Raw genomic sequence first — 27,182 nt, forward strand, 5'->3', positions numbered from 1 at the left:
GACCTTTGTCGGCAAGGTGATGTCTCTGCTTTTTAAGATGTTGTCTAGGTTTGTCATCGCTTTCCTCCCAAGAAGCAGGAGTCTTTTAATTTTGTGGCTGCTGTCACCATCTGCAGTGATCATGGAGTCCAAGAAAGTAATATCTGTCACTCCCTCCATATTTGCCAGGAGATGATGGGACCAATGGCCATGATCTTTTTTTTTAATGTTGAGCTCCAGACCGTTTTTTGCACTCTCCTCTTTCATACTCATTACGAGGTTCTTTAATTCCTCCTCACTTTCTGCCATCAGAGTGGTATCATCTGCATATCGGAGGTTGTTGATAATTCTTCGGGATTCATCCAGTCCAGCTTTTCACATGATGTATTCTGCATATAAGTTAAATAAGCAGGGAGACAATATACAGCCTTGTCGTACTCCTTTCCCAATTTTGAACCAATGACTTCTTCCATATCCAGTTCCAACTGTTGCTTCCTGTCCCACATATAGAATCTCAGGAGATAGATAAGGTGATCAGGCACTCCCATTTCTTTAAGAACTTGCCATAGTTTGCTGTGGTCCACATGGTCAAAGGCTTTTGCGTAGTCAATGAAACAGAAGTAGATGTTTTTCTGGAACTCTCTGGCTTTCTCCATAATCCAGTGCGTGTGAGTAATTTGGTCTCTAGTTCCTCTGCCCCTTCAAAATCCAGCTTCTACTTCTGGGAATTCTCGGTCCACATACAGTACTGTTGAAGCCTACCTTGTAGGATTTTGAGCATAACCTTGTTAGCGTGTGAAATGAGTGCAATTGTACGGTAGTTGGAGCATTCTTTGGCACTGCACTTCTTTGGGATTGGGAAGTAGACTGACCTTTTCCAATCCTCTGGCCACTGCTCAGTTTTCCAAACTTGCTGGCATATTGAGTGTAGCATCTTAACAGCATTTTCTTTTAAGAATTTAAATAGTTCAATCACACTCCTCTTAGTGTGAGATAAACATATGTTTAATGAGTTATGGAACTCAGTCCTATGAAACAAATTCCATCAGTGTTTAGAAGCGTACAAAACACATACACTTAAGGAGAGATAGCAGAGATAGCAAATACATCTTTACAATATAGTGAGTGTGATGAGTAGCTTAGCTTCCTTCACATTAAAAAAATATCTCCAATATATCCTTAAAAGGCAAGTTTTTGAGTTCATCTTAGAAAGATGAGATAAAAATTGGATAAGGCATGCGTATAAAGTGGTCAACCTTAGATGCACAGAGGCTGCACACGTCCATTCCTTGATTTTGGAGGGCTGCACCCAGTCTAGTGAATCTCTCACCTCACACAAATAAATTCTTACATGATTCTCTAGCTCAATTTGGGCAACTATTTGCCTCTTCCATTATCTCCAAATTTTATGCTATCTTTGCCTGATAAAGAGCTCTACAGAATCTGAAAACTTACAAAACTTGCAGTGTGAAGAACTGGAGTCACAGCTGCTCACTCCTTTTGAGCAAAGCTCGTTGAATTCCAGCCATAAAGGATAACATTAATCTGCACCCAGATTAATAGTCAAAAAGTGTTTTAATCTTTGAATGAAAACAGAAGCTGGTAACTTTTGAAACCATTAAAATTCCAGTTCTGGATCTAGATTTATGTTTCTGCTAAAATAAAGCTCACCGAGATAGGTCTACTCAAGGCATTACTAACTCTGGATCCAATCCACTGTCTCTAAGTTCTAGTTAAATTATTTCTCAAATTACTTAAGTATCAAAAGAAAAGCCACATTTTCTTTACTAATTCCACAAGATCACTGGTGACTCCCAGAGCTTAAAAAGTTTTGAGTATTTAGTGCTCTAATTATTCTTGAGAAGTGCTTATATTAATTTGAAGCAGCTGCACAAACCACCAAATATAGATATTACAAACATAACACTAACATGGTCTTCAATAAGTTGTTATGTATGAATGAATGCTCCTCTATAGCTGAAAGCATGAAGTTTTCACTAGATGGCATTGTTTGTCTCCATTTCCTATTACTGCAATTACAATGTTGATTTAAACACTATTCATATTACTGAAAGATGTTTTAAAAAGAGCCATACTACATAATAGAACCAGATCAGGGGAACCTGCTATAAGAAAAATGTTGATCAAATAAGGGCCTAATTAAGATGCTACTTTGAAACTATGAGATGTCTTACCAACAGAAGCCAGCTACTGAAAACTGTTGTATAGATTAAAAAATATGAGAACATTGTAAGACTGAAAAGTTGTTGGACTCATGTTTCCAACTCTAAGAAAAAACTAACTACAGTGTTTTCCCGAAAATAAAACGGTCTTATATTAATTTTTGTTCCAAAAACACATTAGGGCTTATTTTCAGGGGATGCTTTGTTTTTTTTCATGTACAATCTACGTTTATTTAAATACAGTCATGTCATGTTCTTCTGGTTGCTGCACATTGGTGGACGGCGGGCCTTCACTTAACTAGGGCTTATTTTGGGGGTAGGGCTTATATTACGAGCATCCTGAAAAAACATAATAGGGCTTATTTTCAGGTTAAGTCTTATTTTCAGGTAAACAAGGTAGTGACAAATTTTGTTTAATATTAAATTACAGTGTTTTCTTGCATTTGTGTCCTGACATTCTTCAAAGGCCCTTAGAAGAGACAAAGCAGCTATAAAAAGAGAAGAGGTGTTTTTAAAAATATGCCTATGGGCATAGGGATAGCCAGTCACTGACCTGTACTAAATGATGTCAGGTTCCTTTAGAAATAGGGAGGATAGGGGCTTTAAACCTGCCTTTGTCATTAGATTACAGCATCATGCCATAACAGTACAAGGTCTTCACAAACATTTCTGTTTTACAGAGCACTTAATTTCAAATGCTGGAATAGACAGTCAAAAGCATCTAAAAAGCCACTGAAATACAAGCAGGGTGTGCTACAGAAAATCGCAACAGACTACAAACCAACTAGCTTATGCCCTCCTCCACTACACCTTCAGGCTGTTATCGGTTGTAGTTTCCCATCCAGTGTGCCATTGCCTGTGCTTGAAATAAAGTTTAAGTCAAGTTTTCTGGGGTTTGTTTTCTTTTTTAATATCAGTTCTCCAGCTTCCATCAATCTCATATACAGTATTATTTAAGGATCCAATCTAATTATGAAATAAAATACCCAAACATGTTACAAGACATCACTTTTAGCTAGATAGCACTATGAGAACTTCCTGCCACCATTACTGCATTTCTCATGTTTTCATAAACCAAACTTCTTAATTCTCCTTAAGGAAAATGCATGTTAACTGCCTCTAATGGTTTTGGACTCAAACAGTAACTTGTAGGTATGGCAACCTATAAAAACTTGATACTTTTAAAAATGAAAACCACAGTGTTTGAAGTGGCACTAAAATTTCAAACCATATTACTATGACAACATACTTTGTAAAGAAACACAAAGTCAGGCCCTGCTTGAATGCTTGCTACCTAGAAAAGTCAGAATTAAAAGGAAAGCAGCCACTTCAGTGAATGTTTATGTAAAATTAGTTTAGGTTTACAAAGTCTCCCTTCAAACAAATACAAGAAGACAGTTTCATTCACATCACTGACATGGAAGTACCACCTTCCAGAAAACAACATTAAGCCCTTCAAGTCAAGAAGAAGCCAAATTATCAAAATGCTATACAGTATGGTCTGGGTGGATATTCTTCTATCAGATATACAGCAGACATTTTAGATGTGGCTGCAAAGTTTAAGGCACAAATATACATGGTATAGTCTGCTTTTTTTCCCTAGTTCACAAGGAAGGCGAACTAGAATTTCACCATAATTTCAACTACAGTACTTGTTACTAGCAATGAGCTAAGGTTACAAACCTAGAATACCTGTATTAGAGGAGTGTGTGCTGCACACTAGAGTTGGAATCCAAAGGTTTGTATGGAACTTCAAGGCCTTTCTAGTTCCCCTTCCTTCTTAAGCCCCTTGTAGTAGCACAAATCCAAACACAGTGCATGGCATGGGATTATGAAGTGTGAAGTTTCAGTCACTCTCATACAGACACTACAATGTACAGTGGTGCCTCGCTTAATGGGCACCCTGTTTAACGAAGAAATTGCATAGCGATGAAGATTTTGCGATCGCAAAAGCGATCGCATTGCAATGTTTTAAATGGGAAAAAATCGCTTTGCAATGATCAGTACCCTGTTTCGCTTACTGATCATCGCAAAGCAATGATTTTTAACAGCTGATTGGTGGTTCCAAAATGGCCACCGGGTAAAAAAATGGCCGCTCGCTATTTTCTGGGACAGATTCCTCACTTACTGTGCAGTGAAAATGGCCGCTGTATGGAGGATTTTCATTTAAAGGTGAGTCTGAAGCCCACAGGAACACATTGAAGGGGTTTCAATGCATTCCTATGGGCTTTTTAATATCGCATAGCGACGAAATCGCTTTGCAGCGATTCTTGCTGCACCGATTATCGTCGCTATGCAAGATACCACTGTATATTCTATTAATACATAGGGGAACATTTGACTCTGGATCAAGCTTCTTATGGGCTTTATTTAGCCTACACTCCAGGAATACTGCTATACTTTAATTTTACTGTAGTCAAACTTTATGACTGCAATGTACAGCCTGCAAGATACTTAGTACGAATCCACATATACAGTTAGGTCCTGAAATAATTGGGCACTGACACAAGTTTTGTCATTTTGGCTGTTCATCAAAATAAATTCAAGTTACACTTAAATAATGAACAGGGGCTTAAAATGTAGCAAGATGGATTAAAATCAATTTAAAAAATTAAATCAAATAGATTTTAATGAAATGCTTTTAGTTGAAAAATCTATCTAAATACAGCTTTCTATTTAAGATACATTATAATTCAAACCATGAAGCTGTATATTCATGTAATGTTTACATTTTTGGTAAACTAGTCAATCCAAATTATCCAAGTTGGAATAACATGCACTTTTTCACAGTAAAAATGGTACAAAATGAACAAAGTTCAGAAAAATACTTAAACCCATTGTTGTTCTGCAAATCTATGTACAAACAACGAACACATTGATGTAGAAGCAAATACAGTACAAGAATATGTATATGATGTTATTGTTTTAGTTAAATAAAACTATTTAAGTAGTTCTCCAAATATGAGGTATGGAGTTGATTCTGGGTGTGGCATTCGCATTTAGAAGCTGTTGCTGTGAAACCACAACAAAATCCATCAGACAGATAGCAGGAACTTTAGGAGTGGCCAAATCAACCATCTGGTACATTCTAAGAAAAAAAAAAACACTGGTGAGCTCTGCAACACAAAAAGGCCCGGACGTCCACGGAAAACAACAGTGGTGGATGATCACAGTATCCTTTCCATGGTAAAGAAAAACCCCTTTCACAACATCCAGCCAAGTGAAGAACACCTTCTAGAAGGTAGGAGTATCATTATCCAAGTCTACCGTAAAGAGAAAACTTAATGAGAGCAAATACAGAGAATTCACCACAAAGTGCAAACCATTCATAAGCCTCAAGAATAGATAGGCCACATAAGACTTTGCCAAATATATATATATATCAGAATGATTGGAAGAAAAAGTATGGAGAAGACCTGGAACAGCTCATGATTCAAAGTATACCACATCATCCATAAAACACAATGGAGGCACTGTGCTGGCATAGGCATGCATGGCTTCCAATGGCACTGGGTCACTAGTGTTTATTGATTATGTGACAGAAGATAGAAGCAGCCAGATGAATTCTGAAGTGTATACGGATATATTGTCTGCTCAGATTCAAGCAAATTCAGTGAAGCTGTTTGGATGGAGCTTTAATTCACAGATGGACAATGACCCAAAACATACTGTGAAAGCAACCCAGGAGTTTTTTAAGGCAAAGAAGTAGAATATTCTGCAATGGCCATATCAATCACCTGATCTCAACCCAATTGAGCAGGCATTTCACTTGCTGAAGACAAAACGTAAGACAGAAAGACCCACGAACAAACAACCACTGAAGGCAGCTGCAGTAAAGACCTGGCAAAGCATCCATCACAAGAGAAAACCCAGCATTTGGTGATGTCCAAGCATTCCAGATGTCAGTAATTGGCTACAAAGGATTCTTGACGAAGTATTAAAAATGAACATTTTATGTACTGTATATGATTGTGTTAATGTGTCCAATTACATTTGAGCCCCTGACATAAGGGTAATGTATATAAAAATGGTTATAACTCCTAAAGATTTTATACAATGAAAAAAATAACCAATCCCAAAATGACTGGGCTCAAAAAACTTCACAGGTTTAGCTTCCCAGTAAAAACCTTAATAAAACAAACTTTAATAAAGTTTTTAATTGGAAGCTAAACCTGTGAAGTTTTTGAGTCAATTCAGTCTATTTGATTGGGATTAGTTAATTTTTTTTCTATGGTGCTCCCAAGAAAGCAGAAATGTTTTTGTTTCATACAATATTTATGTTCAACCCCATGAATTTAAGATGAAAGTCTGCACTTCAATTGCATCTCAATTGTTTCATATCAAATCCACTGAGGTGGCATACAGGGCCAGAATTATGAAAATTGTGTCAGTGTCCAATTATTTCTGGTCCTAAATGTACATACAGTGGACCCTCGACTTACAGACGGCTCGACTTACAGACTTTTCGAATTACAGACTTCTCTGGCCACAAAATTTAGGTTCGACTTGCAGCCTGAGAATCGACCTACAGACTAGAAAAAAACCAAAATGGAACAAAAATTGAACACAAATGGCCGGTTACGGGATTAATCGGTTTTCAATGCATTGTAGATCAATGGAGACTCGACCTACAGACTTTTCGACCTGCAGCCACCGTTCCAATATGGATTAACTCCGTAAGTAGAGGGTCCACTGTACACATTCCTATGACTGTGGCATCACATTCACCAACCTGAACAATGCTTTTCCATGGAGGCAATTCACATATTGAGCTGCAAGTCAGATACAAAACCATGATAAATGGATATGCAAGTTTCAACTGACCTCTAATATTTGAGGAAAATTGCATTAAGCCAAAACATCATACTAAGATTACCACACAAGTGACAACTCTACAGTTTGATTTAATGATCTAATTAACTGAACAGATTAAAATAAAAATGTTTAACATAAGCACCATTTAAAATGGTTAACACAAAAGAATTGTGAAAAGGAAAGTCAAAATCACTGATGTAGGAAGCATTCCCTCCTCTTCTGCAAAAAGACAATGTGGAATGGCAATTACTAGCACAGAATACTTGCATGTAACATATAAAAATACGGGTTTTTTTCTCACATGCAAATGTACGCTGATTTAAGTTTTTGAGAAAAGTATTATGATATCTACAATCAGATGAAGAACCACATACAATATATTTGAGAATGCCAGTTCAGGTTATACATTCTAGAAATAGCAAGCAAATACTTAGCTCCTAAAATTTTTCACATCAGTAATACAGTGGTGCCTTGACTTACAACTGTCTTGACGTGCAAGCAATTTGAGTTACAACCAGCTCTGGTCACAATATTTTGCTTTGACCGGCAACCAGCGCTTTGAGATACAACCAGAAAAAAGGCCTCTTTTCCCCACTGTTTCCTCCCTCCTTTCCTGCCCTTTTTTAACCTTAGAGGTCATCTTAGGTTAAAAAGTCTCCCCTAGTGGATGGATTAACTGCTTTTGCATTACAGTGGTGCCTCGACTTATGACCGTCCTGACTTGCAACCTTGCCTGGTACTTCTGGAAAGGGTTTGTTTGATTCTGGGGGGATTATGTTTCTGTGCTTTGATGGGTCTTGCAGTGTAGCATTTTCAGTCCCTGCTGGAATGAGTTTTTTTTGTTTGTTTGTTTTAGACTCCAAACTCTCCCCCCCCCCGCATTGTCTTCTCTTTCTCTATCTTCTCTCTTTTTGTGCCTAAAAGGACAAACATTTGTGTCTGAACAGGGGTCTGTGTACCCCAGTGATGACCTTCTTTCTTTCCTCTTTTCCCCACTAGTCCCTCCCTCCCTCCTTTCCTGCCCTTTATTTAACCTTTAAAAAGGGCCGGAACGGATTAATCTTGTTTCAATGTATTCCTGTGGGAATGAATTAAATTCGCAACTCAAGGAACCACTGTTTCAGGAAGAAAAGTTATATATTCAACAATCAAGGAATTGGTAGATACTAGTCCAGCAAAACTTCAAATTTCTGAACACAAATATATACACAGCCTTCTTCTTGGTATAAGTGAAAATTAAGGGAAAATGCAAGCCCACCATGAAAATATAATGAAACCATGTTTTCCCTAAACATAGTGAAAATCTAATCTTGATCACAGCTAATTCAGATTATCATGGTCACTGCTTGGAGCAAATTTAAGCAACTTACATTTAAGGTTCAGTTAAAGGCACCAGCACATGCATGGTATATTTAATCTGCTGCTTTCTAGTTAATCAGAAACAACCATTATTTATTTAGACATTATTCCTTGCCCTTCTAAAGCTAATATATCATGAAGAAAAAGTCATAATTCAAAACTATAATATAAAACCAAGCAAAATATTTAGCAATATAGGATAAAATATTGTGATAATACTTTAAAAATTGCTGATAACAGTTTGAGCAATTACAAAAACAAATGCTTAGCAGGCAAGGCCTGCTGGAGTACAACTATTCAACAACTATCTTCAAAAGCTGTCCATGAAATCATGGGGTCCCTTCTCATCTTGAAGCAAAATGTTGCACATCATTTGGAGCTGTTAAAGGTGGTATTTTCTGTCCTTTAGGACTCCCAATAAAGTAATGAATGGAGAAGAGTCTCTCTTTGTGATCCCATTATCAGGCAAGGTAGTAATGGAAAAGGTGATATTCCAGCTACTTTAGATTCAAAGCAGTTAATGAATTAAATAGGATCACCAATATTTGTGCTTAGAAATAAACTGACAGCCAGTGCAATGAAGCATCAGAACTGTGAGATGATTCCAAAGATGTACAGTACATGCACTATTGTTTCTACTGTAACATTCTGGATCAACTGCAGCTTCCACTGACTCTTCAAATGCAGCCTTATGTAAAGCATTAACATATAAACTTACCTGAACATCAATCCTGCCAATTAGTCATATTGTGATATTCAAAGCAAAGTTTGAGCCTTTTGGAACAGGACCTTTTCAGCCAACCCCCATCTCAGCCAACTCCAACCTGAGTGGTTCAAGTACACACACCTAACAGTCTTCATCTCTCTCAAACTGATACACTAAACAGAAAGCTTACTTTGAAGAGCACTTTTATTTGGTGATTAATTAATACCCCACAATGCATCTAGAAATTTCACCAAAGTGAGGCAGATTGTAGAATGTTTAAAATTAGCAAATACTATAGCCTGCATAATTAAAAGCTGCAAACCACTCGAATGAGGCAGTATGTATATAAGCAGCTCTTTACTGTAATTATTTGAAACCTATCATCTGCTCGTGCTCTCATCTGCTCTACCATATTGTTCCAAAATAGGTATTTTTTACACTCTCTCACATTTACAATACTCATCATTCATACTATCTGAAGAACTGATCAGCTCAGCTCAAAGAGATACGTAGAGATCTACACTGCTACAAATACAATCTTAGCTTCAGGCACTGAAATAAATTATTTTATTTTATTTCACAATGGATTAAGATACATCTAGCAGTCTGCTTAATCACGGAAACACATCTGCTGCTTCTGGGCTAACAAAAGCTCATGTTATTATTACCTTGTTAATTTAACAGACTGACACAGCTACTTCTTTGGAAACTACTAATCTTCCCTTTATCCACCCACTTGGCCCATGAAGTCACGGAGGGGTACATCTGGTGGTGCCACATAAACTTTAGGTAGAAACCCTAAAGCGGCTGTTCAGAATCCCTGACTAAATTGCCAACCATTATTTTAGCAATGCAGCTGTAGAAGCCTTGTGGCATAGTGGTTAAACAGCAGTACTGCAGCTAAGAGTCCACTCACAGCCTGAGTTCGATCTCAATGGGCTCAGGTAGCCAATTCAAGGTTGACTCAGCTTTCTATCTTCCGAAATTGGTAAATTACTGGGGGTGGAGGCAATGTATTGCCTGCATAATTAAACTATAAACTGCCCAGTGAATTTTTAAGTGCTATGATGCACATATAAGCAGCACACCTTGCTTTGATATTTTAATCCCTCTCCCTCCCCTACATCAGAATTTTGATATCTAAATTGTCTGTCATACGTTTTTCCTTAAATATGCAGTTTTTTAAAAAAAAATAAGGTGCAGTTACTGTACAACTGCCCTCTCTCTAGATTTAAGATGTATTACTGTTTCCCCTTTTTGAAGCCTAAAGGAGGAAGAACACATAGGCCTTCAAATGTTACTAGTCTGCAACTCCTATCAGCCCCAATTAATTTAGAGAAGACAGTCAGCAACAGCATAGTCTCCAACAGCACAATCTCCAAAAGCAAAGTCAAGCATGAAGGATCAGTAATCCAAGACAGGATCTATAATCCAGCAAGAACTGGAAGGACACATGTTCCTCATCCTGATGTAAAGGTTATTAGCAAGATCTACAGTATTATGTCACACAAAGCTGGTTCAGATACTGTTTGCATCAGCTTTCCCATATAACTTATTATGAGATTTCATTTGCTATTTTGTACACAGCTACATGGTACGGGAAAACATACATTTCATGTTTCAAAGATTTACTTTTTCAGAAAACTCACCAACTCAGATGTCATCTTAAAATCCTTAAACTGAGCATCTGAAGTGACCCCACCACCATTACCCCTCAGACAAAAAAGAATATCCACATTTGCATGCTGACAATAGACACAATTTCAGCAATTATCTGTAATGTTCTGAATATAAAACATAGCCTCATATTATATATACAAGAAATTTGACTTCTCATATGCGTTAGTAGTGGACATAAATCTAACAGACTGACTAATCACACACTAGTGTCATCAATAGTGCAATTACTGATATTCTTTTTGTTTGTACAGTATTAGTATAAATTGGGATCAGAGGAGGATGAACATCTATTACTTAACAAAGGCACAAGAGTCAGCAAAAAGGTCAAGGGTGGGGAGAAAGCACATTAAAACGAAGGTCAATCTGGGTCTCAAATCCGCTGATATCACATCATAAAGACTATGCAAAAAGGACACTAGCCTTTTCATCGACCACTCTCATTAACAAATAACAGAAGCCAAGTTGCTACTATAAAGATACATTTACTGCATAACTGAATACTACTACACTTGATCTTAGTATTCATGAAGAATCACTAAAGCCAAAACCATGCAAGTTCTATAGTTTCACTAGTCAACTGCAACTGCTTCTACCCTGCTCACTCAAAGATCCCCTCTTCCATATATGACAATATAACCAGTAGCCATATTTATTAGTCTGTTGCAGAAAAAAAAAGAAACCAGTAGTCTAATACCACCTTTAAGACTAGCTAGCTTTTCTCTTTCGTAAGCTTCTGTGTCCAAGAGCACTTCTTCAAAAGAATGAAATATATGAACATTTTTAAAAAGCTAGTTCAAAAGGTGCTGCAAAATTTCTGGTTTCCCTTCTCTTTGCTGACACCCAAACTGAATGAACTTTAGAAAAGCAAAGGCAAGCAGTAGTATCCCCTTGTGCCTTATTGCAAAAGACATCAAGATGCTGTTTCTGCTGTTCACCAGAGTCCAGTACAAGCGCAGTCAAAACTTTATAATGCTGAAAACAGGGATCAGTGGCAATTGCAAATGGTAACTGACTACTAAATTAAGCCAATAGTTGTGGATCTTTGTAAAAAGGATATGTTTATGTTGAAGAGAAGTCAGACTCACTCTCTAGCAGGATCTCTGAATTCACAGGACTGGCATCTGCAGTTTCAGTTATCTATGGGTACTATAGCCCTATATACAATATACAAAGGGAAAGCCTTGTGGCCTTTGTCCCACCCCCTTGATATTGCACATAAGGTTCTCTACTGTCTGTGATTTCACACATTTGCAGTAGATTGTGGAATTGATCACTTGCAGATACAAACAATTACTACAAAAGGAAGCAACATAATTCTATAACATTTTCTAGTGTAGACAAATCTCTGCAACTCCTCTCATTTTCTTATAAAAACATCAAAAAGCAATTGAGTCAGTGTTCTCAGTAATTGTGTCTGAACCGTGTCAAAAATCCTGTTGCTCATGATACAGTAATAAAATCACAACTAGAATAGGCTAACTGAACTTGACTCATCAGATTCCTGGTTTCAGTGGGCCTGCTCTAGCTGCAACTTACTATACTACTCAACAGGATTTCAGCCAATGATTCTGAACTGGGTGTTCTCTCTCTAAATATAGCAACCTCCATAATACTTCCTCATTAGTACAGTGAAGTAACACTTTATATCATATATATTAGAAGCAGTTCAAGGATTCAGAGTTTGTTCTTGTGATACAACTTTGCTTGTGAGATAGTCTAATCTATCCCTTAAAGATTGAACCTACAAGAAAGAATCCACATGAAGTCGTTATTGGAGAGGCAGAAAATTTCTCCTAACTAGAGCTGCAAAACATGAATGTAAACCAGTTACACCCCCCCCAACACTGATAGGACCAGAAGTGGGAAGTTTAAAATATCTAGTTTAAAGTCCTATTTTGGAGCTAATCTCTACCATCCCACCAACACACTTATCTTAGTTATGTTATAGAATAAAGGAACACTTATGTCCCTTCATGCATTATTAGAAGGCAGTCTAAACCAAGTATCCTAACTTGTCATTCCCTTTACGAGCTAGGACTGCAGACCAATCCTAGTTTGAACAGAATTCCCAGTTCAGTATAACATGCTAAGTATTTGATTTCTTTACTATTTAGCAGTCATGGATATCATGAGATTTCAAAGTATGAAAGGGGGAAGAGAGAGAAGAGGGAGTGATAATACACCTACATACATAAAATACATACATCTCTGTGGGAAAGAAAGAGAAGAGAGGCAGATAAAATGTCTGCTCACATATAAAAAAACACGAAAGAAAAAGGACAATACATAGACTCTGACAACCCAATGGTTTGAGGGAAAGTTTTGCTTATAGATTATGAAGAAACAAGATCAGTATTCTGAAAGGTATGGACACATAAGTAAACGACAGAAAAGGTTAACAGATGCGTAGTGCACACACCTACGACACTATTCAGATGGGGAAAAGTGCTATGATGAGCAAAAGAGGTTCAGAGCATGGGACATGACACTTCTGAGACATTAACATAGCAGTGCAGCCCTCAGTTAATAAAAATGTAAAATGGCCCCAGTGATGCAAAATGTCTTAGCTATATTCCTGAGCAATAAGTACATCACAACTGAAAACAGGGAGCGGATGTGTGATCAAATAGGCTTCCTAGAGGCTGAACATCTAACAACATGGTTGGAGATAAACTGCATATTTCCCACAGTGAAGAACTAACCCCATCTCACCCTGACCTCCTAAATTTACAAGTCAGACACTAACAGGAACCTAATTAGAAATGCCTGAAGAGAAAGGTCTTTGCCTGCTTGCAGAAGGACAGCAAAGATGGGGCCAGCCTAGCTTCCCATGGGAGGGAGTTCCAGAATCTGGGAACAACAAGAGAGAAGGCCCTCTCCCATGTTCCCCACCATGTGTGCCTGTGAGGATGGTTGGGACTGAGAGAAAGGCTTTCCCTGATTATCTTAAGGCCAGGGCAAGATAAAATACAGCATCAAAGAGAATGAAAAAACCAAGATAAAAGACAGCACCAGAGAAAGAGCTCAAGCAACTAGAGGAGGAAGTAAGCAAATGCTGATTCAGAATGTAAGAAGTTAGAGTAAGCAACTCTAGAGGTTTTCGCACTTCCGTTATACAGACTGCCTACTTCTGCTTTTCAATTCTCGAGGCAGATCTTAGATTGTGCCAAAACATCATTGAAATAGAGGTCAGATATTAACACAAGTCAGTGTCAACTAGCAAAATCTTGCATTGCTCTCAAAGTTATACGGATCCCAAGAGTCATCAAAGAAACACAGAAAAATAGCCAATAGTATTGCTGTGTTTCTCTGAACTATCAAAGCACACCCAATCATAACATATTACAAAAGTTAAGTCCTGAGGTTACAAAGACATAAATGCTAGTTGTCAAGCTTGATGAATCCATAGCTACCAAACAGCAGTATGTATGTATTAATATATTTAATATTTCAACTTGTATACCACCCCATAGTGCACGCACTCTCTAGTGCACAACACATTACCATAACCTAATAACTTAAAAACATTCCAAAGCTTTTCTCTTACTTGGTAAAAATGTCAGATTGTTTCTATTATGGACACTTTTTTGGTTATTTAACTTGCCACCGGCTACTGGCTTTGCTGTATCTGGAATTAGCTTCCAGCAGTTCACCACCATCTCAAATGGATTTCTGTTACAGTAGTGCCTCGCAAGATGAGCACCTCGTTTAACGAAGAAATCGCATAACGAAGAAGTTTTTGCGATCGCAAAACCATGTTTCCCATGGGGTTTTTTCACTTTGAAATGATAGGTTACCTGCTTTGCTAACCGATTATCACAAAACGAAGATTTTCGCACAGCTGATCGGCGGTTTCAAAATGGCCGTCGGGTAAAAAAATGGCCGCCCGCTGTTTTCTGGGACGGATTCCTCGCTGCATGGGCAGCGAAAATGGCCGTGCTATGGAGGATCTTCGCTGGACGGTGAGTTTCAAGCCCATAGGAACGCATTAATCGGGTTTTAATGCGTTTCTATGGGCTTTTTAAAATCGCTTTACGATGTTTTCGTTCTACAGTGATTTCACTGGAACGAATTAACATCGTAATGCGAGGCACCACTGTACTGAGATGAAACATATGAATGTTATGCCAGACTGACCATGCAGTCTATTGGCTATACAAATGAAGCTGCACAGAAAGTGTTAGCCTTTTCTGTTAAATAAATAATTGTATTAGTACCTGGTGCTAGATAAGCTATTTCCTTCTCCCTAGTATAGACAGCTACTGCTTAACTTACTATCTTATTGTTTTTATTTTTCCAAAGAATTCTAACTCCATGGTCAAAATTATGACCATCTCATATTTTTAAATACTACATATCATCAAGAAATTGTATATGATGTCTTAATGCTTGTGCCCAATGTATGCTGAAAAAATCTACAGTATTTTAGCTATATTCTCTATAACAGACCCATGTGAAAGATAATGGACTGAGTTTACTTATTTGAAATCAGATTCCTGAACCACAAGTTACAGAGAAACAATATTAAGTGGCCACAAATCAACTATTTCATGAGGTCTGGACTAATCCTCAATACTATTCACCTAAAACTGATGGGCATCCAGAAGCATAATTACCAGCTACTGACCAAGAAATTACACTGTCAGTTGTCTTAATGACAAAATAGATATAGTGCAGTTTGACAGACCTCTACCAACTTATACATGAATTATGTCTACATCTATCCATCTTCATGAGAGATAATGCCACTAGTTGTCAGTATTTACAAAACATACTATGAGCTATTAAGTGAAAAGCACACCTTCACTCCTATCTTTCTTTATAGGACAGATACATACTGCTAGGCACACTGTTCTTTACCACCTTCACTGCAGAGTGTACATGCCATTCATCATCTCCCCACACAAAGATGTAACATGAAAAAACAAGAGTTTAGAAGGAAGCATATTGTTTGGAAAATTAAATCCAGTTTGGAGATTTGGTGGTTAAAAAAAATTCAATTCATTCTCAACTGATCAGTTTTAATCTTATCTCAGTGAGCATGTCAAAATGTACCATCCCACTGAAATACAAGATTTATAAAATAGGTGGCCAGAACGATTTTAGAAGAAACAGATAACTTAATCTATATTTATGAAGAAAATACTTAAAGGCTGCTTGCTAGTTCTAATCAATTTGAAATCCCACACTTGCAGATTGTCAGAGTTTCTTGCAAAGGGAGCAGACTGTGGCCTCTAGCAAATGAAGCAGTAATGCAAAAACATACTTATCCAGCATTTCTATCAAAAGTTGGACAAACGGGACCAAGAGCAAGGGAAGGAAATCTGCAATGCCCCATAGTCTTATTTAGTGCAAATAGACATATTTGTGACACTACAAGTGCTACTGTAACTATTATGAACACCAGAAACAGCCAACTGGGGTGGGGAGGACTGAAAGAGAAAGCGTACCACTTGCTAAATGGTATTTAAGCTTTGACATTTGAAGCCAAGACAATGAGTTCATGCTGACCAGGATCTTCAGGTTTCAGGTACCAAATGTTTCAGTCTCCTGTACTTCAACAGAGGTCTCATTCATCCATTTTGTGAGAACATCATTCAACCATCTTCACTTTTCAGAATAAGTGGAATAATACAGTGATTTCAGAATTACTAATCAATGCTGTAAAACAATTCCCCTTCCCCCTTAGAGTATACAATACAGGAAATTCACTTGTACTACATAGCTCAAACCATTTGGACAACATACCTAATATAAGCACACCATCCAACTTACAATGTTTTCTACACATGTTTATAAAAGAGAAGACATTTCTTTTAGCATTGATTATAATCCATTTCCTTATTTTCAAGCAAAAGTTTATTCACTATGTCATAAATATGCAAGCAAAACTGAAGTTATTTTGAACCTCACTACAGTGACCTGTTCTGATTACCTCACAGAATTCCATAATAATGAACCTATAAGCTATAAATATTTTAAACCCCTAAGGCACTCTAATGTGCTTACGTCATGCACGTGATTATTTGTTCCTATTTCTACATGCCTTCCTACAGGAAAAATTCTCATATTAGAAATCAACTTTCAACTGGTTTTCTATCTGTAAGATACTATACTGCCTACAGATATTGTATTATTTCTGAAATGTAAGTGTTTCCACAGTAGTTCTTGTGCAAACACAAATTAATGATAACCATAATGAAGACTTCTACTATGTTCACTGCCACATTAAGTTAGATCTAATAATAATCTTAGAACGGCAGAGCTGGAAGGATCATCGAGTCCAGCTCCTGTCAAGGAAGGCACAGTGGGGAATCGAACTCCCAAACTCTGACTGCACAGCCAGATGCCTGAAACCACTGAGCTAAGAAGCTGTATTTAGTTGTGTTCCTGTAGTGTTTACTAACATCAGATGACCTATTCTATACTAGCCACTATTCACCTTTTATGGCATAATAATATCTTTCATTTATTTTTCTCTCCATAAGTCTTACATGTTATTATTTTCAGTGATGGGAAGCAGCCTAAAACTCAAATAGCAGCACGCCTAAAGCCAACAAGTGAATTTGCAGAGGTGAGATTTCAGAAGGAACTTACACTATACAGTACTATACAACCAATAATCCAAGTGTGAGTATAAAAATTATCCACCATGCAAAAAAACCAAGATTTACAATACTGTATTGTCCTTGACAGATCTATACAATAAGCACAAAACACTTTAAGCAAGACAAAAGGGAAAAGGGTGGCAAGGTAAAATGACAATTACCCAGAAAGTTTAATAACAATTTAATCAAATGCACCAATCAAAAAATGTTAATTTACTGTAACTAGGCACCTCATACCTTGTATTAATCACACTTGATCTTTTCTACATCATGGGTTATAATACATATTAGCAACATTTAAGGCAAACGCTTCAACTTTATCAGTTTCCAGATATGTTCCTGTCCAATACCACTATTCAACCATCTCCAGCTATCTTGAAGATGAATATGTGACATCTCAATCCCCAATTTTCTAAGTGCCCTTCTTTGCAGGCACCACCACCAAGAGTACCTCTTGCCTATGAAGCAAAGTCAGCAACCTTCACCCTCCATCCCACACTTCCCCCAGTGGGAAGGCTTCTTCCTGAACTCACATGCTGCAACATCCAAAGGTCAGACTTGGCAAAGATAGACCGGTCATGCAAATCTGACAGTGAAGTAGGACAAAGCGCTACACCACCCAAAGCTTATTCCGACCCAGCTTTGCTGGCCACACTGTGCATTTATCCAGAGACGGAAATGCCTTCGTAACAGAAACGGTCACTTACCAAATAGATTACATTAATATCGTGATAACCCAGAAAAGGCTGTGCGGAAAAGGTGAAGGATCATCCCATGTTTTATTATTAGCAATATTCCTGACGGAAGGAGAGTCATGCAATACAAAAGATTTTTTTTTTAAAGGGAGGTACGTAGGTGTGAAGGAAGAGGAATCCTCAGAACCCAAGTTCAGAGCTACCACCTCTACCCCCAGCCGAGATGAGCTGAGCGGCTGACTCCCCGCAGAGCGGGTAATGAAGACCGAGGCTGCTGGGGATGATAATGCCGTGCAGTGGCGGCGGTCTAATCCCAGCTACTTAACCCGACAGCGCGCATCGGAGGCCAAGAAGCACTTTAACCCAACCGGTGTCCGGCGGCCCATTTCTAAGAGGAGGAGCGCGGACGGAGAGGCTCCAGGCGCACCAGAGCACGTTCAAGGGGGGGATCCAGCCCCGTTCGCCCCTTCCTTCGGCCTCCCGCTTCTGCCCAGGTAGCCCGGAGAGAGAGCAGCTGCAAAGGACCGCCGACAGCGTGGCTCCCCGGGCTGCCCTCAAGGTCACCCGCCACGCTTTGCCTCGAGGCTGCCGGCGGGGGCTGCCCGTGGCCCACCGAGGAAGGCGCCCAGACGGAGCGGGGCGGAGGGGAGGCCCCACTGTGCCGGCCAGGTCTCATCACCCACCGCCGCCGCCACCGCCGCCGCCGCCGCCTCCGCCTCCGTTCCTCCTCCACCGCCTCCGCCTCCTCGTCCTCCTTCCGGCTCGCTAATTCCCCCCCTCCCGAGCCCGCCCGGCCTGCGCGGCTCCGTTGACTCCCGCCACCTGCGCCTCAGGACCGAGCGCCCAATCCCGTGCCCTCAGCGTCCTCTCTCGCCGTCAATCTCCCCCCGCCCGCCGCTTCTCCTCTTACCTCAGGTTCCTCCACCTCCAACGCCAAAACCCCACACGTACTCAGCGCCGCCGCCGCCGCCACCAGCACCGTCTGCCCGCCACACGAGGGTCCTCAGGGTCCCCCCCACCCCACCCGGAGCTGCCGCCGCCGCCGCCAAGCCCGCCTGCGAACGGGGAGGGGAAGGTGGCTGTGGTGGCGGCGGCAGCAGCGGCAGCAAGAGGAGGGGGGGAGGAGGAGAGGAGGAGGAGGAGGGAGCCGGGCCGCCTGCCCCGCCCTCAGCGGTAGCTCCCCAGCAGCGCCTCGCCCTCGTCAGTCGGCGGCGGCGGGAGAGAGGCTGGCGTGCGAGCACCTTTCGCCTCCCGTTCCCAGGCGGGCCAAGGCAGCGCGGGAAGCGCCGACGCCGTCTCGCCTCCGGCAACCCCAAGAGCCAGCCTGGCGAGGGGGGCGGAACAGCACGGTTCTTCTCCCTCACCTTAACGCCCACCTATCCACCCGCCTCCCCCAACGAGCAAGGGGGAACCGGCCCGCTTACCCACTTCTTGCCCAGCGCCGGGTTCAGAACCGGCCCGGTCTCCGTCACGTGACAGGGTCTTGCCCGGGTGAGAGGAAGAGGAGGGGGCCCAAAGGCACAGCGCCTTCATGGGTGTATGTGGGGGCTGGAAGGAGGAGGAGGAGGAGGAGGAGGGGGTGGGCAAGAGGAGGGGCAGAGATTGGGACGAGTGCCCAAAAGGGCGGTGCGCCTCCTTCTCCCCGCCTCCTCACTAGCCTTGGATTGGTTGGAGCGCCCCGACGTGCTTGTTTCCATGACGTCTGTGGGTGGGGCTGAGGCGTTTGATGAGGCCCGGCGGGCTCCGGGTCGTTGACTTTGCCGCGAGCTTTTCCCGGGGGAGGAGGTAGCTCTGTCTTCCTCCTCCAGGCGGTTTCGCCCTCGCGACGTCTCCGTGCCGTGACCCTTGCCGGGGGGTGGGTGCGTGCGTGGGCGGGCGAGACGGTTTCATGCTGGGGAGGGGGGGGTGTCGTCTGGTGCGCTGAGTCTCCTCCTTGGCACCCTGCGGGAAAGGGCGCGGAGGCCTCGGGAGGCGAGGGTGTGGCCTCCTGGGAAGCGTGGCTAGCGGGGAGCCAGTGTAACTGACGGCAGCTGGCTTGAGGAGCCCGAGGTAGCCCTCGATGGGTTTGCTGGTGGGAGTCATTCATGGCTATGGGAGCACGCGCGCGCGCACGCACGAAAGGGCATCCTCCGAGGGAGGCGGCGGCGGCAACCGCAGAAGCTGCTGCTCGGGGAGTTCACGCTCGGAGCGTCCGTCTGTGTTGGGCTCTGCTCGCACGGAGGGAAATCTTCAACATGCCTGAATTTTGGGCGCTCCGGAGAGGGAGGAGGAGGAAAGGGGTGAAAGGAAGCGGCAGCCGCAGCCGTTCCCCTCAGGCCACCCTGAGGGCCGCTCTTGGCAGACTGGACAGGGAGGACGAGGGACAGCCAGCCGGCCAGTTTCTGCCCCCAGTCCTTTGGTGAGGCAGCGAGCGGCTGCTGCCTCTGTCGTTTGTCGTCTCTTCCCCCGTCAGGGCTGAGATGACGAACCGTGTCATGTTTAGTCATTTCCTCGTCTTACCAAAGCATTTGCCCCGAGTAGACTTCCTTGATCTTTCTCTCTCTCTCTGAAATCAGATATTTTCCTCAGCCACTTATTTCCGCGGGAGCTGGTAGTCCCAGCCTAAATGCGTTACACCCAATTAAAAGCGGTTTGGACTGGGTGCAGATCCTGCCTACAAACCGAACTGCCTTAGATGGCAGGCCGTTGTGTAGATCAGCTGCATGCATTGCACCCAATTGGTAGGTGAGGTAAGAAAAACGTGCTGTAAAAGTTTGTATTCATTTTCCCCAGGAGAATCCTTTGCAAGCATATCCTGTTCTCACCATACAGGATGAATTCCAGCTTTACAGAAAATAAGTATTCTCGAAGGCTTTACATTTTCTGTATTGATTGCTGTTGTTCAGTTGTTAAGTTGTGTCTGACTCATGGAACAGAGCACGCCAGGCCCTCCTGTCTTCCATTGCCTCCCAGACTTGGGTCATATTCATGTTGGTAGCTTTGATGACACTGTCCAACCATCTCCTCCTCTGTCGTCCCCTTCTCCTGCCTTTACACTTTCCCAACATCAGGGTCTTTTCCAGGGAGTCTTCTCTTCTTGTGAGATGGCCAAAGTATTGGAGCCTCAGCTTCAGGATTTGTCCTTCCAGTGAGGACTCAAGGGCTGATTTCCTTCAGAAGGGATACATTCTGAAGGTTTGTTCTCCTTGCAGTCCAGGGGACTCTCATTTTCTGTATTACATTTACATATATTTGCATTTTCTGTATTAGTATTTTCTGTATGGCCTACATGCAGCATTAGTGATCCCTGTTAGTTTGTTTCAGGAACCACAAAACAAAAATCAAAGTATTGTGGAATCTTTAAGATCATAACAAACTCTCTCCAGAGTAAACTGGTATCTGAAGTTGATGGCAATCCAGGAAAGCTCAGACCAAAATAAATTCGGAAGCACTATTCTTAACCATTTTTGTTTTCTGTGATGATATTGTTTTAAATGCAAATGCAACTGTTGTTACCTGAAAAAATAAATGGGTTAAAATTTAAATGTAAAAAGGTAAAGGTTCCCCTTGACAATTTTTGTCCAGTCATGTTCGACTCTAGGGGGTGGTGCTCATCCCCGTTTCCAAGCCACAGAGCCAGCGTTTTGTCCGAAGACAATCTTTCGTGGTCACATGGCCAGTGCAACTTAGACACGGAACATGTTATCTTCCCACCGAGGTGGTCCCTATTGATCTACTTGCATTTGCATGCTTTCGAACCGCTAGGTTGGCAGGAGCTGGGACAAGTGACGGGAGCTCACTCCGTTGCGTGGATTCGATCTTACGACTGCTGGCCTTCTGACCCTGCAGCACAGGCTTCTGTGGTTTAGCCCACAGCGCCACCACGTCCCCTTCAAAATTTAAATGTACTTAAAGAAAAAAGAAGTAAAGGATGGAAGATTAAAGGATACATTTTAAAGTCTTCATCTTTCTTTGTTCTCTCCTATTAGGGAGAAAGCCCCCATCTTTTCCTGTGTTTGTTTTCCCAGTTTTATCTAAGCGCTATGAGGGCCAAGCTCACAAGTCCATTGAAATTTGTTCTTAGTATAACTGAATTATTTAATCTTATACTTGAGTAAGCTCTACACTTAAGGTGTTTATTTGCCCAAGTTCATCACTAGCCAAAATTTTATCCAGAGTAAAAAAAAAAAAAATGAACACAAAATCTGCTGTCACAGTCATGGACAGAATAACATTTTTCAAAGCTTCAACATTTATTTCAAACGTTGCAGTGTGGAGGAGTTCATTCTTGATTTCCTACAAAGATGAACACTTTTTCTAACCAAATGGTTCAGAGAAAGGCAAAGAGAAATTATTACATTTTGTTCAATGAAAAATCAGAGAATGTGACAGGTTTTCTAATAGAAAGCAAAGAGAAACATTTTGTTCCTTTTAATCTTCAAGACAGCACGCAAAAACAGCAACAAGAAAAATATAGCAATAGAAAGAAAATGGACAGCCTTACCCAAAGTTAAATACCGTAGGTAGTTGCTGGGCAATATAATAAGCAACTTCAGTACTTGATGCGAGTCTCTACCAGTGTTTACAGGCAAGAATTATGACATAATTTAGTTCCTATCCCTTGCTTTAATAATATTCTGAAAATTTATATTTGATATTCATAATAAACTAAAACAACAAGATGTGCAATTGTTATCTTTTGCATTATAATCTGATTCTCTGTATTATCAATGCAAGAGTTAAAGCTACTCAAATATAGAGATAGTCTAGAGCTTGGAAAATTTGCTATCCCGGGCAATGGGTCATGTTTTCTAGAGCATTCCATAAGTTGTAATCTAAAAAATAATATTTCATAGGTCCGAAGTAGAGCAGAGGAAAAGATCTTGAAATGCTCGTTTTTCCCATGTCATATCATACAGATATGCCAACAAAAACTGGTTTGATTGTTCAGTGAGTTAGGTATCTGTCTGCAGAGCCAAAAGTTGAGAGTTTGTTTCCCCACTTTGCATTCCAGAAGAACCAGCCTGCTAGCCTTGGGCAAGTTGTGTAGCCTCTCATTGCCCCCAGAAAAATAGAATGATAAACCACTTTTACTTAGAAAACCCTCAAAAAAGTTCCTATAAGTCAGAATTGACTTGACATCACACTATTGTTATCAGTAGTAGTAGAATATAAACAAAAAAAATATCGAGCAAATCCGTTTTACTACTTACTGTTTGCTCTGGACATCTCTGCCTGTACGATTGGGCTCCAATCTCACTTACCATGCTTTTAGTGATGCGTTTCTGCACATATAGAACACATAAGCAAAAAGTATAGCTTAAAGAAGTAAGTTGCTATAAGTTAGGATATCTTTGCAGAAAATTATGTGTTGCATGCTGTATCACTTCGGTATGCAACAGTCTCTATAGAGATTTCTTAATTTGCAGTAGTTACATCTGTTGCATTACTGCACAATAGGATTTCAACTGCTGTATAGAATCTTAAATGAATTTGGTAATAATGACTGGAATCCTTAGATTCATTGTACTGTAATAGGTTTTGAGGAAAGGAAGGCAATACAGGCTTGTGTAATAAAGCTCAAGTTCACAAATAAAAGGACGTCAGATTCATTATTGCTACATTATTTCTTGTTTGGCTTTGTTTTATGCTGTATTACTCTTTAACCAAAGTTTGCCAGTCCTCCTTTAAATAATATAATCCAGCAGGAAGAGGCACTGCAGTATTTATTTCCTGTCTGAATGTAACTAAGCACTGCCTTATGCCAGTTATATATTTAGGTCAATTGAAAAAAAATCAAAACAATGAAACAGATGCATCCTGCACTCCTGCAGACTAATTTACATGATTCTGTTGCTCGGCCTCTCACTAGGATAAAGTAAAAATGCATCGCAGATGATACAAAATTCTCTTTTGTTTCTTCTGCATCTCAGTGTCCTCATCTGTACTGATCACTGTGCTCAGCAAGACTTACTCAGACATTTGAAAACTGCATTTGAGAACACTGCTTTCTGAAACTAGTAGATGTGTTCCACTCAGTTCATCTAGTTCTTAGACATAGATGGAAGGCTCAGCTATAAAAAACTAATGAGATACATTATTGAGGTTCAGGCACTGAACCAGGTAATCTTAGATCTCTTTGGAATGGTCTTCTATGCTGCACTGTTGTTTCTCCATGGGAAATAATATGTTTGAGTGCCCATGAATAGAAAAGAAAAAGAACCATTTTTTCAGATAACCCAGTGCCTTATGTCAGTCAGAGGCCTTGGTGCCTTGATAGTTCAACGAGTTTGGGATTGGGACTTCAGTTCTCCGCTGTGTCTCCCAGGAGAAGAGCCAGACGATGTAGCCTTCAGCATGCTTCGTAATCCCAGAGCATCCTCCCCCCAAAGGGGAGCAATAAACCACTCCTAAGTATTTTTTTAACCTTGAAAATTCCAGAAATACTATAAGTTGGAATCAACTTGGCAGCATATAATTATTATTATCACAGGCCTTAAATATAAGAGTGAATTTTGGTTGGCCTGCACCACGTAGATGTCTATAGGCTTTGTTTTCATTGTTTTGTGCAGCTCACATGTTTTTGTGGCATAATCTTAGGTTTTACACAAAGCGTCAAGTTTTGTTTGAGTGTCATAATATTCCTAGCTCTGTTAGTGGAAACAGTTCTTTGAGACGTGTACCTATGTGTGACATGGAACACACTGCATGTAGAAATTGCATAGGCTTCTTTGTATTAAAAGCATCCTCTGTCGAGTGATGTACAATATTTGGAGCTGTGGATGTACTTTTAGGAGGAGTGGCCTGTATTTATATAGAATAATACAGCTAGTGAAACTACAAGCACAGTGTCCCTAACCTTACTCCAGCATACTTTATCTTAATAGGTGCTTCAAAACAGTGTGTGCTTTTCTGATCAGCAAAAGTTAAGAAAAAAATAGTACAGATCAGTAGAACAAATACTGTAAGTGTGAATCCTTTTGTTTGCTTAATATGGAAACAGTGCTTGCATATCTGTACCTGTCAAAGATTTCCCCATTGTATCAGTTTGTCTTTATTCATGTCTGAGCACTGCACAATTAAAATATATTAATGTACATAAAATATATGTAAAATTAATATAAATTTAAATGTTAAGATAATTAGACAATTTTTTTACCAGAGTAGACCACTTGAATAGTGTTATCTCAGCCATTTCCTAGATCTTTTTTGTATGCATGTGCAAACTTATACAACAAAACCGAGCCTGTTAAATCTTACTTTTGGAATAAAGTAATAGTCTGAAGCAATATAGCCTATTAATCTTACAATTCCAAAATCTTGTATTGACAGCTTGGATCCCACCCACTTCCAAGAGCTTTTCTGAGTGACAAACAGATAGTTGTCCAGATCTAGAAGTCAGCTGTGGTCCACAGAACTGTGCTTTCAGTAGGGGATTTATTGGACCAGAAATCAAGGAAATAACAAAAGGGGCAACCACGAGTGTTTCATGACCTTTTTCATTGGCTACTTATTCAATAATTTGTTCTTTTTTCTCTATCTGCATTAATATGAGCCTCGTGGCGCAGTGGTTAAAACGCTGTACTGCAGCTAAAACTGTGCTCACGACCTGGGGTTCAAATCCCAGGTAGCCGGCTCAAGGTTGACTCAGCCTTCCATCCTTCCGAGGTCGGTAAAATGAGTACCCAGCTTGCTGGGGGGGCAATGTGTAGCCTGTATAATTAAAAATTGTAAACCGCCCGGAGAGTGCTTGTAGCGCTATGGGGCGGTATATAAGTCCAATCAATCAATCAATAAATAAAATAAATATGTTCCCTCCATATTATACATAATCAGAGGCAGTCTGTTGATCTCACAAAGAAAAGCATATCCTGTACATAACTTCACAATTAAATATAAATCATTGATACACATGTCATTAAATATTTGTATATTAAGGCATGTGAAATATAACTAGACTAAGGAAGATAAATTTTAATTGCCTTTGGTGACAAGAAAAAAAATCACATAACTGGTCCCTGTTAAATATCTCATGGCTAGGTAGGGGGGTAGCCATAAAAATCACTTCTCACCATAAATTAACTTTCTGTTTCAAACACCCTCCACTAACCTTGCTGGTGAAATCTTTATTGAATTAGCAGCATCTTTTTCCATCTAAAAGACTGAGAGTAACAAACTCTCTAAAATATCGTGAACTATCTGGAGAGGTCTGGGACAGCTTGTTGCAATAAACTACTGTATTGTGACACATATCAACTATGCCAACTTATACAGTACTATTATTGGCTAATACATGTGGAGGAACATTGTTGTTGTTATGTTGTTATTATCGAACTTTCTTCCTGCAGATCAGAAAATACATGTTTGTGTCTGTGAAGATTAAACAGCTGTTATAAATACAAAATCCATCTGTGCATAATGGTATCTCAATTTTGATAAACTAGATTAAAATTTAGCTTCACCAGCTTCACTACTTACTTCTCATGCATCCCCTCATTTCACCATCCAGACAAGAATGCCCAGATAAAGATAGAAGGAGGTGGATCTTACAACTTGAAATTACCTGCATAATAAAGCTTTAGAGGGTTAGACTATTAAATACATGATCCTGATTTCACATATTTCATGGATACATATCTGCCCAATTCTGCACTTCAGTAGTATGAAATCTGTGAATGAACAGGCTACTAGACCACTCACTAAATCTCGACAATTAATTCATTACTGTACCCTAAGGATGAAAGCAGCAACAATATACAAAATCCTCTTACATTTGGCCAATTTTGCTGCCAAAAAGCATGAAGACCATATAGGGATGTGATTTGGAATACTGTATACAGTCACAGACAAGCAAAGGACACTACCTCGGCCCATTAAGTTCTTTAAACAAATTTTGGCAGATGTGAGAAACTGCCATCAAGCTGCTATATATATAATATCTTATCCCTATTAAGTTAGCATATATTTGAAGAAAGACTGCTGCCTTTAACAGAGCTAGTTAGGATAACCTCTTTAGTTAATTACTTTTGTATTTGAAGATGTATCTGACTAATGTAGAATTGCTTCACTGTTCCACAGACTGCTGAGTGCATTGAGATACAAGACACTACAGTATTACATTTTTGTATTTCATCTTTTTATTATAGTAGTTTATTCTAAATATTTTAAATAAAAATTG

At 40.2% G+C, this 27,182-nt stretch overlaps 1 protein-coding gene across 8 annotated transcripts in view; it reads right to left on the minus strand.

The window, feature by feature from the left end:
* ATP2B1 (ATPase plasma membrane Ca2+ transporting 1) overlaps positions 1-19,668 on the minus strand; it is an 87,222-nt gene extending 67,554 nt beyond the window's left edge. For 3 of the 8 annotated variants that reach the window (XM_020777465.3, XM_020777448.3, XM_073000290.2), the window contains exon 1: positions 19,450-19,601. The gene's annotated coding sequence lies outside the window, so the exon portion shown is untranslated. Of the gene's footprint in view, positions 1-18,037; positions 18,441-18,935; positions 19,082-19,449 lie in introns of those variants that run through there. The other 5 variants (XM_020777462.3, XM_078394819.1, XM_078394818.1 and 2 more) reach the window with 3 other exon arrangements.
* Between the last annotated feature and the right edge of the window lie 7,514 nt (positions 19,669-27,182).

The sequence above is a fragment of the Pogona vitticeps genome, chromosome 5 (genome assembly GCF_051106095.1).
Source record: "Pogona vitticeps strain Pit_001003342236 chromosome 5, PviZW2.1, whole genome shotgun sequence".
Lineage (NCBI taxonomy): Eukaryota > Metazoa > Chordata > Lepidosauria > Squamata > Agamidae > Pogona > Pogona vitticeps.